General features: G+C 38.3%; 1 long non-coding RNA gene across 1 annotated transcript; it reads right to left on the bottom strand.

Annotated features, from left to right (window-relative positions):
- Window positions 1-3,003: 3,003 nt before the first annotated feature.
- LOC117807172 lies at window positions 3,004-8,732 on the bottom strand. The gene is made up of 4 exons (XR_004629922.1): window positions 8,563-8,732; window positions 4,731-4,793; window positions 3,859-3,980; window positions 3,004-3,751 (listed from the first exon to the last, which is right to left on the bottom strand). It is a non-coding gene; the product is annotated as an uncharacterized LOC117807172 (long non-coding RNA).
- Between the last annotated feature and the right edge of the window lie 6,540 nt (window positions 8,733-15,272).

The following is a 15,272-nucleotide window of genomic DNA, read 5'->3' as shown; positions in this document are numbered from 1 at the left end:
TTCAAATCCCACTTAAATTTGAGCTGTTATATCAAAATAGTGGGATGAAAAGACCTCAAAAGGACAGCACAGTCAAAAAGCCCTGTGGTGAAATGCTGAGGACTGCTGCCTATCAGTCAAAATGGTTCTGGGTTCAAATCCCGGAGTAGAAACTCTTAGCATCCATGACTGTCTTGGGTTTCAGGCTGGAACAGGCTTGGACAAAACTGATATAGGCTCCTCCAACAGGGGGTCTGACATACCAAGTCTCTGTATGTATTCATGTCATACTACTGCATGTCACTCATCTTCAAATCTTCAAACCAGAAATCTCCACTGGAGTTTTTGAGCTCCCTTATTCTGTAGATTTGTGTGGATTGTTGCTGTAGACATTCTGCTGTCCTGGAACTGAAAGCATGTAGCCATAAACAGTTTTTACCCGTTGTTATTTCATTATTAAGAAATTAAAATTACAAGCAGACAGCCCTTGAGAAACACTAGTTTTGGTACGTGCCATGGTCTTAGCCGGCTGAGCCAGCAACTAAGTGTCACAGGACAGGGTGTGTGTTTATGTTTTCTTGGATCCTCAACCCTGAAAACAGCTTCCTCTTTCACTGTGAGGAAGAGTGAGAACGACTTGTACAGATAAAAACACAGATCATGGTGTATTTTTCACACGAAGAAGCACGTAGTGAATCCTCTTTATTCCCAAGTGTCTGTGGGTGTGGGTTTGTACATGCATGTGTGTGTGTGTGTGTGTGTGTGTGTTGACATTTCTCATGTTTCCAGACCCTCACTGACTGTCAGCAATACCTAGATAAGGCTGTTTTTTAATGGAACTCTTGCTGAATCCAGTTAACACCGCTTCAGGAAAAAAATCTCCTCAGCTCACTCTCTCTTCTCCTTTCTCCTCTTTCTGTCTGATGACATCTCTTTCCTTTTTCATTTATTGTAAAATCCTCTCTGCTTTTCATTCCCTTATTTCAGCCTCTCCCTTCTTTTTTTTCTCTCTTCCTCATCTTCCTCTCTTTGTCTTTCAAAGATAATTTTTTCTGTTGTCTCTCTTGCGCAAAGAACTTCCTCACTTGCTTTCAAATTTGTGTAAAGAGACAAAAACAAGCAAATGACAGACATTTTTGACAGTGTTGAGCTTTAATTTTGTGTATCTAAAATAATGTTGTGTTTTCAGACATGTGCATTGTTTTTTTGTATTTACAACTGTATACACACAGATGTGTCCACAGGCCCAAAATTGTGTCTCTGTGGGAAGTATTTTAAAGAAAATCTAATATTTGTTGGATGAATTAGTTTCACAGCAATACATTTAACTGAAATGCTGAATTTCCTACAATTTAACATTTAACATTCATACAGCAGCCATTTTTGTCCATAGCTCAGGGCAGGAAACTCAAACTGTGTTATACGTGTTGCTGCTGTGTTGTAAGTCATGTCACTTGAGCACATTTGAAAAATAACTCTCATTTCATGGCTTCTTTGCTGATAAGCAACTGCAAAGACATTGAAAAAAAGGGACTTCTGGACATACACTACCATTCAAAAGTTTGGACACACCTTATCATGCAATGGTTTTAATTTATATTAATTATTTTCAACATTGTAGATTAATACTGAAGACATCAAAACTATGAAATAATCTGGTTTTGCCATAATATGGATTACAACAGTAGTCAAATAGGGCTATCCATTGTGTACTAGCCCTACCTCTGAACAACACAACTGATGGTCTCAAACACATTAAGAAGGCAAGTCATTCTACAAATTAAAGCTGGGGTTGGTAGTCTCGGAAAACTGGCATAAATTTGAATGTAGCATTTCCTCAGGACTCCATCTAACCCCCCCTATCAGGAGCTGAAAGAAAACGTTATAGTTTAATGGTGTCTCATGACAAAACACAAAAGTGCAAATATTCCTTGCTCACTCAGTACTTCTAAGGGAGCGGTTGAAAGCCAACTCTAGCTCCTGTGTGCTTTAGCTTTGGTAGCTAATTATAAAATATGAGGTTTTACTCAAAACCTGGTGAGATATTTCACTTTGTATGATGCCTAAAGGGGGTAAAAAAAATTCTACAACAGGTTTGTGGGGAAAAGGTAGCTCAGTTTTAGTAAAAAAAAAGATCAACGTTTGTTACAGATCATTATCGTAAGTCATAAATACATGAGCAAAAGAAAATGTGTGTTTTTAGGGAAACATAGGGTGCAAAATCAAAGTAACATCTTTTAGGCACAAGGTATTGTCTTGTGCTGTAACAACATTGTGCACACAAGATAACTTGTTCCAGAAAGATACATTTATAATGCACACGTTATTTTTTTGTGTGCACAATATAAATATTTACCTTTCAGGACTTCAGGACCTCTGTTCATTTCACATCAAATATGAGCTGCAGACCGTAATCACACATCTGTTATCTATTGCTCATCCAATTCAGAGTCACAAGGAAGCCTATGCAAGCTTTCACTGGACAAGAAGTGGGGTACTCTCTGGACAGGTTATAGACTTTAAATACGATACAAAATAATGAAGCCTTCTATAGATTTTCTTCCACTAAGCATGTTTCGGATAATCTATGAGCAAGTCATGTTCCAAAATGTTCAGACTTCAGAGGAATTGAATACGCCAGCAACATTTTTTCTGATTTTTCCGACACCACATGAATACAACAAAGTAACAGTGTTTTCCAACCATTACAGATCATCAACTAAGTTGATTAATAGTAAGTAAAGTAGCATATTAAGTAAGAGCAATAATACTAGAAGAAAAGATGGTTAGATGTGGTTAAACTCTGGAGACAGTAAAGGTTGGAGACTTTGTTTTGGGTTTCCACAGATGAGAAATATGGATCACTGGCATGCAGCTACAGTGGCATTATAGTCTGCGGTTGAAAGAGTCAGTTGGTATGCTTCCCCCTGTATTTGTATGTTTTTGTGCTTGCTTTTCTCTCTGTGTATGTGTGTGTGTGTGTGTGTGTGTGTGTGTGTGTGTGTGTGTGTGTGTGTGTGTGTGTGTGTGTGTGTGTGTGTACAATATGATCCATCTCAGTTGTGGAGGTGTAGAATCTCACACATTCCTTCTTTGTGGACCTTTCCCACGATGAGGTCTCTGACATATCCAAGTCTCATAGTGTGTGTGTCTAGTCTGTAGTATATGTACATTTTTATACCTTTTTTCTGATTACGAAATCACCCCAAAGTTAATATCAAATAAGGCATGGAACTATTATTCAGTTCTGCAGCTACCTTTGTGAGTGGTTCCTGAAATTTAAAGGTTAAAGTCCTTGTTCTCGTGCATGAGTGCCTGTTTTGAATACAAACATCTTCACATTTGCATGCTTTAATTAGTTTTCAGGTGTAGTTTTGTTTGATGGCTGAGTGATTGATTGCTTGCCTAAGGTGATATGAAAGAAAGACGGCTTTTGATTGGATCTTTATATGAATAAACCCCAATTAAAGATGCAAAATGACACAGATATTTTCTCTTGAGACTGTATTTGTCACTACTATAACATTTGAAATATGCTCTTCATATTAATTGATTCTCGCCTTTGCATTGATCGAAACTTGACATTTTCTGCACAGGAGAAATGTCTTTTTTGAAGCACAACCGTAGATTTTGATGTCACCGTGAGGTTACTTGGTAAAGGACGATAAATCTGCAAGTGTGTGGGGTCGATTTTTCTGCCTCAAGGACGTCGCTTTCTTGCAGCCTGGTTGGATTTATGAAATATGTATGCTGCATGTGAGTGCAGCCTCAGCTATAAATAGTCCCAGTCAAACAGAAAGGCATTAGTTTTCCCCTCACAGCTTCATGTCTCACTCTCAAACACACACAGATATAAATTATCACACAGCTTAACTTAACGTAGTGTGTTTTCATGCTGCATTCTAATCAACCAGACATTGATATTCTGGATGACTGTGCAGGAGCAAACACAACACAAGCTGTTGTCTCTTTTTGTGCCAAGCTGGACCGTCCATGTTTGTCTGTGGAGATTCATGAATGAGAGAAACTATTAAACAGGCATGCATGCAAATAAATTCAAGCTATGATCAGGGGTGTCGCCAGGAATCCCCGCCCCCCCCTGAAAAGATATCTCAGTGGGCCCCATCACCACAGCCAACCCTACAAAATATAACATTGCTGCTATAATACTGATTTATTTGAATTTAAAAAATATATGCTTAAAACTATCCTGGTCAACTTACTCAAATCTAAGCTACATATCAATATATATATATATTTTTAACAATTGCTCCAAATGTAACTGCACAATATTGACCTTCAGACTGTCCACCTCTTTAAACAAGACTATTTGAAGCCAAGTGACTTGTTGAATAACAACAAGGGGACATCATTGGGTATAATCTAACCTCATGAAGTCAAATAAAACTCTAAAAACCTACAGTTTACTTTCAATCAGATTCAGCCACACTTGACGCTATGAAAATATGACAATTCCCCACTTTAGGCATGAGACGCGCATCTAACAGAGCTGGAAAGAAATTCCAGAAAGGAATTCTGAATGTTTGTTTATTTAATAAGACAATTTTAGTTATCTTTATGCAGTTATAAAAAAACAAAAGAAAAGCATAGCAGAAAACACATTTTATATCAGGCCCATGAAGGGCCCCCCTCCCCACTTGGGCCCTCTGTAGTCAGTCCCACTTTTCCCCCCACTTTGACGCCCCTTGCTATGATAAATCAACAAACAGAACACATAGAAAGATACTCACAAGCTGAAAACGGGTTCAGTTTGCTGGCTTGAAAGCTGATCTCAGATTCCTGCAGCTGTTCACCTGAGAGAAGTAGAGAATAAGGGCCTGTGTCCACTAACAGTGTTTTCAGGCATTGCTTGTTTTTTATGTTTTCTATACAAAATCAATGCAGTTCTGCACTTCCTGAGCACAAAAACTCTCTCTCAGATGTTTTTTTTGCTGCTGGAGGAGAAACTAATCACCCTCCTGTTTTCAATGGTACCATTTCCAGGTCTAGAGCTGCACATAATGCTACAGCATGAATGCTTCAAACCGTTTCTTTGCAAATGTCCACTGAATAGAAACTAATATGATGCAAGGGAAGTGAGAGGCTGCGGTACAGTGTTTGTAACCTACTAACCATAAGTGCCTGGGAAAAGCACTCTGAATTTGAGGTCCTGTGCGCTACCAGCACAAAAGATTGTGTCAGTGGACACAGGTCCTAAAGCTTCTTTACTACAAGCTGGGTATCATAGATGTTATAAGAAAAACCTCCCTGTGGTTAAGTGACCCCACCAACTTGTCACGCTGCAGTTTAGTGTCCAAGTGGACGAAAGTGAAGACACTCAAGTCTTGCCTTGTAGATTTATTACCACAAACTTCATGTTTTTTGCCACCAATGACCTTCCATACAGTCTTCAATACTGTAGATATTCAGCTCTGCAGGGGAACAGGAAGTAAAGACCGCGGCTACAGACATGTAGGGTTCAAACTCACAAAAGTGCTTTGACAGCTGCTGACTTGATTAAAAACTACCAACCTCCAGACGTATTGAGTGAGTGCAGCAGATGTGAAGCTGTCATGTGTGCTCAGTCTTACTTCCTCATTGACGTGAATACATTCTTTACTGCATGCACTCAAACCTACAAAACTCTTACAAACACTTCAACAACACATAATGGGAAACCAATGTTTAAGAAGATATTCATTTCCTGGGAAATTTGTGCTACAAACATAAATCTGAACTGCTGTTTGCCCAGCTTTTTTCAACTCTGTGGTATTTTCATCACATATTTGATATTTCGTACATGCATGTAATAATCTGTTCAAATTTTTGTACCTAGTTTGGGTCAGGCTCCAAAAACACTGCATCCCGTTCTTTTCCAGAACAATTCAAAAGAAACTTTCATATTCATATAGGTATTTACATTCAATTGTAGGCTATCCCAAGTTCTGTATTTGGTCCAAGTACAAATACCTTTCATGCATTTTTCAGTTCTTTTCTTTTCTTTTATAAAACATCTCCAGAGAACCACAGAAGATAACAGATAAAGTTAGTTAGTTAAAATACTTCTGTCTGCCTAGAGGAGTGACTGTCCTCGGCCTTTCCTTTTCCAGTGGATGTTCCTTACACATATTTAAATACACAGAGTAATTAAATCAGTGTCCAAACCAAATTTTCTATTTGGGTGATGTTCCCATTTATTGCATTGAAAAGAATCTGACTTGTCTGCTTGTATGTATTGGTATGGTAAGAACCATGTGCTGCCTTCACTTTCCAACAAAGACTACGGCTGTTTCGAAACCGCCGACTATACTTGCAGTACATAGTGATTTGTCCAAAATTCAGTGTGTAGTATGTGAACAAGAGCAAAATCTGCAGAGTGTCAAAACTACCCGGATGTCTACTGATTCAGGAAAATTTCTCAGCATGCATCGGACCAGTCTCCCTCATGTACAGTTTCCCACAATGCACAGCGCTCGTTTCGCTCACTCAGTTTTTAGGTGCTGCGAAAATTATTAAATTCCACATAAACCACTTCTTAACATTTTAAATCATAGGTGATGCTACAGAATCAGTTTCGCGATCAGCTTGGCTGTTGTTTACTTCCACTTTCTTAAATCTGGCTACACCTGGCCCAGCATACTGCAGAACAGAACAGTCATACTACATACTGCTTTTAAACCCAGTATTTAGTATGCAGTACCTACAGCATACTACATTTGTAGGTAGTATGTAGCAGGCCTTTTCGAGAACAGCCTACTTCTTCTTCTTCTTCTTTGTTTTGTTTAATTGCAGTTGACACTTAGCATTGAAGGTGCATTACTACCACCTGCTATGCTGGAGTGTGGACCACAGATCCCTTTTCCATTGGTCTAGAAAGAAAAAATAATTAAATAACTAACTTAATAAATAAATAATAAATAATAAAAAAGAAAAAGAAAAAAAAAGGCCAACAAAGACTAGGCTTAATTTATATAACCTGGTGACCAGCACCAGACATTCAGAGACAACACATTCTGCCAAAGAAAACATCACCATCTGGTAAACAAATTACCCAAGCAAATTTAATTACTCTGTGTATTTGTTTATTTATAAAGCGCTTGTTGGGATGCTACTGTCCTATTTATATTCGATGCTAGTTTGGTCCTCTGGAGCACAACACACAAGGTCCACTAAATGGCTTAATCTCCAGGTTCCCAGAGTTAACTCAGAGCTGGGGAAATCTGCCTTTGGCTTTTTTGCAGCATCTGCATGGAACTCCCTTCAAAGCACTTTAAAAATGAATGCATTTGTTTCTTTTAGTCATTTTAAATCATTAGTTTTAAACTTTTTAACCTCTGATTGCACCTGTTTCTACATTACTTTTCAATTGTTTTAACATTACTTTTTCGTTGTTGTCTGATTTTAATTGATCATCATTATTTTAAGGTTTTATCTTTTATTTGCTTGTCATGCATTTTAATGTTTCTTTGATATGCTCCACGTCATTGTAAATGAGGGCTTCACTCTCAATGATTTTTGAGTATAAATAAAAATAATTATTATAAATGGCTCCTACAAGGATTGTTGAGAAAACAATAATAATCATATAAGATAAGATAAGATATTACATTATTGATCCCCCGGGGGGGAAATTCAGTTGTTACAGCAACCCAGACATAAGTACAATCAAGAAGTTTCAATAATTAAAATAAAATAAAATAAAAATAAAGATAAAATACAATTTGGATATATACAATGTTACAAATGGAATTTAGATTAAATAGCAGTAATTACAGGTAGTATTAAGAATGTTTCAGTAGTGACAGGTTGACATAGTGTGATTATAGTTGGTAAAGACAGATTAGCAATAAATAAAAATGAATATGGGTATGTAATATGACTGAGTTGTAGTAAACAATAATAATGTACTATAACATAATATAATATTGCAAGATAATTATATAATATAATATATTATGTATTATAATGCCAGCAGCAGTCAAGAAAGTCAGTTCGGGATGAGATGTTGGAGTGTGACAGACAATGCAGGGATAAATGTCTGTTTTAACTACATAATACACTGATTTGGTTCGTGTCTGTCCCTATGTTTAAACTGTATTCATCCCCTTGATGTCAGCCCCCACAGAGACTTACATTAGTGCGACACCTAGCTGCAGCAGGATGTTAATATCGTCCACTGTTCATGTTTGGTGTAATGACACCAGGCTGCCTGCAGGGGGCAGTGTTCTACAACTCTGTCTATCACATCATGTGGCTTGTTTGAAAACAGACATTGAAAGAGTTAAGGGTAAGTAAGCTTGTAATTTGGTTAATAAACTCTTAAAAAGACACAAATAAAGTCCTGGAGAGGGCGAGGTTTCCCTTGTGCTGCTCATTTTAAGTCTTAACAGGCTTTGAAGAGTGTATATTCATTAGTCTGAGGCTGCTAATTCAAGTATTTCAGCTTGATTCAGTGAAAGTTTGTGATGTCGTGGGGTTGTGGTGAATCATTTGGGTTGTTTTTGGATCCATATCACGTTACTACATGACGGCATCAGCCTTAAAACAATTTGAGAGTATTTCCCTCTTGTTAAACTTACTCACCATAGCTGTCCCAGTTAAAGTCAGTGTCATTTCCCAGTCAGTTAAAAAAAAGCCAACAGGCACCAAAAGCAACAATTTCCCTCAGATAAAGAAGTTATTGTGTTTAAAATCGGTGTTACATGATAGTTTTACACACTAATGTTCATGTCTTCAGGGTAATATTCGACCAATTTCGAGCTCATTCCCTTTAATCACCACTAATACAGCTCACCTGCGCGTTCTCGTGCACGTGCACCAGGGATATGTAGTTCCTAATTGTAGTTCTCATTAAAAACTACAAAGTAAGCCCGAAAAAAGCAAGAAATCTCACAGAACTGAGTGTAAAATGGCAAAAAAGCAGTCTAAAATTTTTTTGGAATACATAAGAGAACCGACAAGAACCCATTTTTATTAATTATGAAATAATAATAATAGTACAGCCCCACAGTTCTTAAAAAAGGCTATCTGACGTCTTTAATTAAATTACATTTTTTTCACTCGATTGAACCCCTGAATCAAACTACTGCACTGACTTAACTCTTGCAATATTGTTTCATACAAAACCTTGTACAAAACAGCACTAAGGGATTAAAACTAAAACTAATTTATTTATTCAGCCAATAATCACAAAGTCATATAGTGTATTTAATGCTATATGTCTATCTAAAGTACAGTCCTAGAATTCTTACAAATCTATGGAAGCCCTGTGCAGACATGCATCCATTAACTCTTTATCATCTTGACTTGTTTTTCCTGATTTTCTTTATTTTCTTTATTTTTAATATTGCCTGTAATTACTGCTATTTAATCTATATTCCATTTGTAACATTGTATATATCTAAATTGTATTTTATCTTTATTTATCTATTTTTATTTTATTTTATTTTACTTATTGAAACTTCTTTTGATTGTACTTATGTCTGGGTTGCTGTAACAACTGAATTCCCCACCCCGGGGGGATCAATAAAGTAATATCTTATCTTATCTTATATCTTGGGATGACAAAGCTGTTTTATTCCACTATGTTGGATACATTCGCTCTTTATCCCAAGATGAATAAGCCAAGTGGCAACCCCTGGTATAAAAATATGAGTCCAATGCGGAAGTGCTAAGAACTGCAGTTCTTCAAGGATCCGCTTGAGGCCGGCTTCCGGAAGTACCGGAAACTACATACACACCAATTCAAAAAAGCCGATCTTTACAGCAGAAATAAACATGTTTACAGCCTGGTACAAAAGACGAGTGTAGTCTGGATTGCTCATTTCTCTATCGGCACACTGTACGGGGGGTACAATTTTTTCATAGCGTGGCAATTTCGAAGATATTAAGATTACGAGTCTTCCAGTGAGAGGCACAGCTGACTTGACTGACAGGCAGGAACACTGTAGCTGTTGGCTAGTTGGCTCAAAGCCCGACTCTTTACGTCAGCAATATGGCTGCCGCCGCCGATTGGCCAGAAAACAGTGCTTCAGAAACAGATGGGCAACATCACGGATACTACGTCCATATTTTATACAGTCTATGGAATAAGCCTGTTTTTCTTTGGGATAATTTTTTTGGGATCTAGAAAACTGATAGTCTGATCATCTGATGATAAATCCGTCCAAAGATCTGGAGAAAACAGCTGAAACTGGCTCAAAACCTGAGGGTTACACGTCTCCTTAAGGGTTAAAGACACTAGATGACATCTTAAAGTACTTGTATTGACTGACAGTAGCCTTAAATAAAAAATAATACTGAAATAAATCAATTTAAAACACATCTGGAAATCTTAAGATGTATCATTTAATGTTCTATCACCTATCAGATGAGGTATAAGAAAAGGATCAAAGAAGTCAGCTTCATGTGGACTGTAGAGGTTCATTCAAGTGTTTTCCTTATTTCTGTCTTCTATCCTGATTTCAGATCAAACCAAGCCCTGAAGGAATTCACTGGAAAGGTTATCCTCCCACTGAGATATGAGCTTCATCCTTTAGGCCAGGAACATGAGAAGATATGAGGAATGTGTTGTCACCTGCAGCTACTATATCTGGTTTCTGTGGCTTGCTGACGGGAACGATAACAGACAGGTGAGAGAACAGGTGTGTGTGTGTGTGTGTGTGTGTGTGTGTGTGTGTGTGTGTGTGTGTGTGTGTGTGAGTGTGTGTGTGTGTGTGTGTGTGTGTGTGTGTGTGTGTGTGTGTGTGTGTGTGTGTGTGTGTGTGTGGAGAAATGTTGTATCTGTTGCTACAGTACAAACCTTTACCTGTGAGGCGTCTTGTCTTTCCAGTGGAAGAAAACAGACAGTGTAAGAAATCAGCAAGGTCTTCCCCTCCAACACAACTTCTCCTCCTCTGTCCGTTATATGTCTTTGCCTGGCGTGTGCTTGTGTGGCAATTTGCAAACATAGCATGCAAAACTTTGCACACATATCCCTCATCCTGTGCTCACATGCTCCCCGACAGATCCTTAAAGTCTTAATTTTTGTTTTTGAAAGTCTGCGTCTAAAAAAAGGGCCTCAAATTGTCTGGAATTTAAGAAAGGCAGGCATTAAATTTGATCTGCGGCAGACTAAATTGGCATAATGTCTGCTTATTTGTTCTGTCTTGTTGAATTTTGTTTAACTTTATACCTCTCGACACTGTCAATTTCCATGTCTTTATTTGGATCTGAAATGCTTTCGGCTCAGTTAAAGAAGTGGCTGCATGCTTTGGTGCGTATTTAACCCAGAAAAGAGAAAGAGTGAAGCTCTTCTGACCTTTTTTGTCATGAAAACTTGTCTTTTTCTCTTTAATTGGAATTAAACATCACAAAAGAAGTCAAACTTCCACTTATTTATCAAGACAATTCCTTTCTTTTGTACATATAGGCCATTCTCCTTTCAGAATTTGCTTTAATACTCACTGTTAACAACATAAACCCCCCCACACACACACACCACATAGTCCAAATCCTCCTCTCCATCCTCCACCCCCCTGTCTCCCTTGGGACCCCCCACGAATGTCTGCTGAGGGGTCTCCTGCGCCAAAAAAGCAGGAAGTCACAGCTGTGCTCATCCCCCTTTCAGCGCGTGATTGTGTGTCTCTGTATCTATGTGAGGATCTGGGTCAGTGTGTGTGTGTGTGTGTGTGTGTGTGTGTGTGTGTGTGTGTGTGTCTCTATATGTCTGTGTTTGTGTCTCCTTCCTTCAGTTTATCTGGCCGGTTGTGTGACGCTGGTTTCTATCCCCACCTCTTTTCTGCACAAGTTTCCAGCGCTGTTAAATGAAAGCCGGGCTTATACAGACTAATAAACACTGTGTGTGCCTGAGCTCTGTGTCATTGTGGCTTATGGTATAATACTGGCTGCACTGGTGGAAACACACACACATAAAACACACGCACACACACAGTCTGTGAAATTAATGCTTTTTTGTAGTTGCTGTCACCTCTTCTTTCTTCATTTTCACCACTTTCTCTTTTATTTCTCTGTCCTCATCTTTACATTTTGTTCAGGCAAGAGTATATAGACCACCCTGCCTGGATTAATGAATATTGTTGTTGTTTGTGTCAGGCTGTTCTTTGTGGTTTTAGCAAGTTATCTAATGTGTCAGCTTATGCTTATTCTTAGTTGAAATTGCCAGAAAAATGAAAATAACTTTTTTGATTAGGAAATAATTCTTATTCTTCAATGGGGGTGGGACAAACTGTTGATACAGCCACGTATCAATACTGCAATATATCCTTTTCCTTACTTTTGTGATACACTAATGGATATGCTGGCACTCCAAATACTGTAGGTCCCCCAACTAATCTGACTCATCACGTCACTACATCATGATTCCCTGCAGTAGCACTTATGACACGAACAAGAATAACGTGAACTGAAGTTAATCGGTCAAAGAAGAAGTTGTCAGTGGGATAATAAAAGAAGAAACAGGATTACCACTTTTGCCACTTTAAGATCTAAAGATAAGAAGAGAAGAAAAAAGTTATTTCAGCTCTTACATTGTCACAGAATCACTGTTTCTAAGATTACCATGGATCACATTTTTGTATCCTATTCTTTCATATCATATTAAACCGTATCTTTTTGTATTGTGTTTAAGTGTGCTGTATTGTAACATGTCATATCAGATGGATTGTATCATATGAGATTGAATCAAATCTTATTGAATCCTATCTTATTTAACTGTGTTGTGTTGTGTCATGTCTTGTCATGTCATGTCGTGCCCTGTCGTACCCTTAGGTATTGTATTGTGTCACGCCTTGTCTTTTCGTGTCGTATCCTTACGTATTGTACTTAGGGATGCACCAATCCTTCTTTTCAGGTCCCGATACCGCTATCGATACCTGGGCTTTAGTATCTGCCGATACCGATACTAGCCGATCCGATCCCGGTATTGATTTAACAATCTCTATTCCTTAATGTGAGGATAGAATCATGTTTTGGCAACTTCAGGCTTTTCTGACTTTGTAAACCAAAATAAAGTAAACATTTTTAAACTGACAGTATCATCATTCAAGAGATTATAAATATGTACTAGCAGTTTGGTGAGTTACCCTTCATAACCAACAGATATTACAATTACAATTCAACCGGGCAAAAATGCACAGACCGACTGGTGATAACGTAGGAGACGCACATGGCTGTTGTAAACACAGAAAAGCATAGAACTGAGATGAATAGATCTGCTATATGGATCAGCACTGTATATCGGCCCTTTGTCACCGATATCCGATCTAGCTTTTTGAGTCCGATCTGGCCGATATCTGATGCCAGGATTGGATCGGTGCATCCCTAATTGTACTGTGTCCTGTAGTATCCTTACGTTTAGTATTGTGTCGTGTCGGGGCGTATCCTTACATATTGTATTGTATTGTGTCTTGTCTTTTCGTGTCGTATCCTTACGTATTGTACTGTGTCGTGTCTCGTCGTGTCCTGTTGTATCCTTACGTATAGTATTTTGTGGTGTCCGATCGGGTCACATCCTTACACATTGTAATGTGTTGTGTCATGTCCTGTCATGTCTTATCCTTATGATTGTATTGTGTCATGCTGTATCCTTACATATTATATTGTATTGTTTTGTTTCGTAGTCTTATGTTTTGTATTCTGTAATTTCCTATCCTATCGCGTTGCATCCGTACGTGTTGTGTCGTGTCGTATCCTAACAAGTCTTGATGGACTGTGTCGTGCTGTGTTGATTCATACTGTATCATAGTTTATTGTATTGTATTGCTTCGTATTTTATCGTAATGTTTCATATCCTGGGTCGCAGGCTATTCCTACCCCTCTTCCTCAAGCAAGAGGCCAAACATTTCTTCTTTCCAGTGTCCTAGTTCAGAAGATTTTCTGCTTCCTTATACTTTTTTTCCAATTACAAATTCAATGTCTTTAGATTTTGGACCATTTTTTGGACAAAACAAGACATTTTATGCGAATGTGTCAGTTTTTTTTAAAAAATCTAAATCTGTAATAACTCATGGAGCAGCTCCATTTTTCAATTTGAGTATTTTTTTTAAGGGAAAAAGTAAAAAAAAAAAAGAGTCCATCTTCTTAAATGCTCTCACTTCCTGGTGTTTTTCTAACCTCTATGATTGTAAGCTGAGTATCTGTGGCTGTGGAAAAATCATAGGATTTAAAGATGTCATCTGGAGCTTTTAGAAACACAAATTAAGTCTTTCACAGTTTAAAGACCAAGAAACAAAAAAGAGAATTTCAGGAAACAATCAGTAAACTAATCAAAGAAGTGAAACTAATGCTACTTTTGTCCACTAGGGGGAGACTCTGGTCACAAAGAGAAGTTTTACAGATTGCATGTAAGCAGATCAGAAAATGAGTTGAGTTATTACTCCTGTAATATTTTCTTAATGAGTTCATGGTTGTGATTTCTGGTTTCAATTTGTCTCCAATGCATGTTCATTTCATTAATTATGGTGCATTTATAGTAAAGTAGACAATGCTGGGAGTGGCTTCCTGTGATTGACATGTGGCTACCATGCAGACCTGTCTGAATAGATAAATAGTGACTTCATAATTTCCTGCAATGTCTCCCTAACAGGGTCGCTTCTGGCTTCAAAACACCAAGATGGCAGTGTCCTAAATATCTAACTTAATGTCCACAAACCAATGAGTGATGTCTGCTTCATACAGTTCATGGCTGCAGCCCTTACTTATTGTGCATCAGCATACACCTACAACTCTAACTCTGTGGCAACTTTCTACACTGAAGTGACCGTAGACCAAGTGAGGCCTCATCCAGCATCACCTTTCAGCTGACCCGGAGCGCCAACTACACGTCTTAAACTCCAGCCCCTGACCTCACTGAAAGTAGTCCCTGGAGGATGAAGGAGATGCTCACACACAGTTGTAATTACTGAACATCCTCATGATGTCACCTCCTACCCTGCTCTCCGTCTCAATCTCCCTCACTTCTTTATTTCTTAAGGTCTTGTTGGTGCTTTCTTCTTGGTCTCTGCTGCTCCCTCCTGAAGCCAGCTCTCTGCTGTAAATCTGCGGCCTTCACTTTAATAGGCACAGTGTGCCTCTGTAACACCGGCTGCCTTTGTTTTGGTTACAGATAAAATCAGCGAAGGAAAACACGACAGCGGAGAGGGAGAAAGAGGGAGAGGCTATAAGAGCGAATCCCTGTGGTGCAGGAAAAAATAGACAAATCCAATGAGTGAGCACGGCCGTTTCCCCTCCTCTTTTTTATTTCTTGAATAAGATACAGAGAGAGAAAGAGAGGCGAGGAGGGGGAGGAAATGATA

The sequence above is a fragment of the Notolabrus celidotus genome, chromosome 23, assembly GCF_009762535.1.
Source record: "Notolabrus celidotus isolate fNotCel1 chromosome 23, fNotCel1.pri, whole genome shotgun sequence".
In the NCBI taxonomy this organism is placed as follows: domain Eukaryota; kingdom Metazoa; phylum Chordata; class Actinopteri; order Labriformes; family Labridae; genus Notolabrus; species Notolabrus celidotus.
The sequence above is the reverse complement of the archived record's forward strand: the minus strand, read 5'-3'. Positions and strand labels throughout refer to the sequence as shown.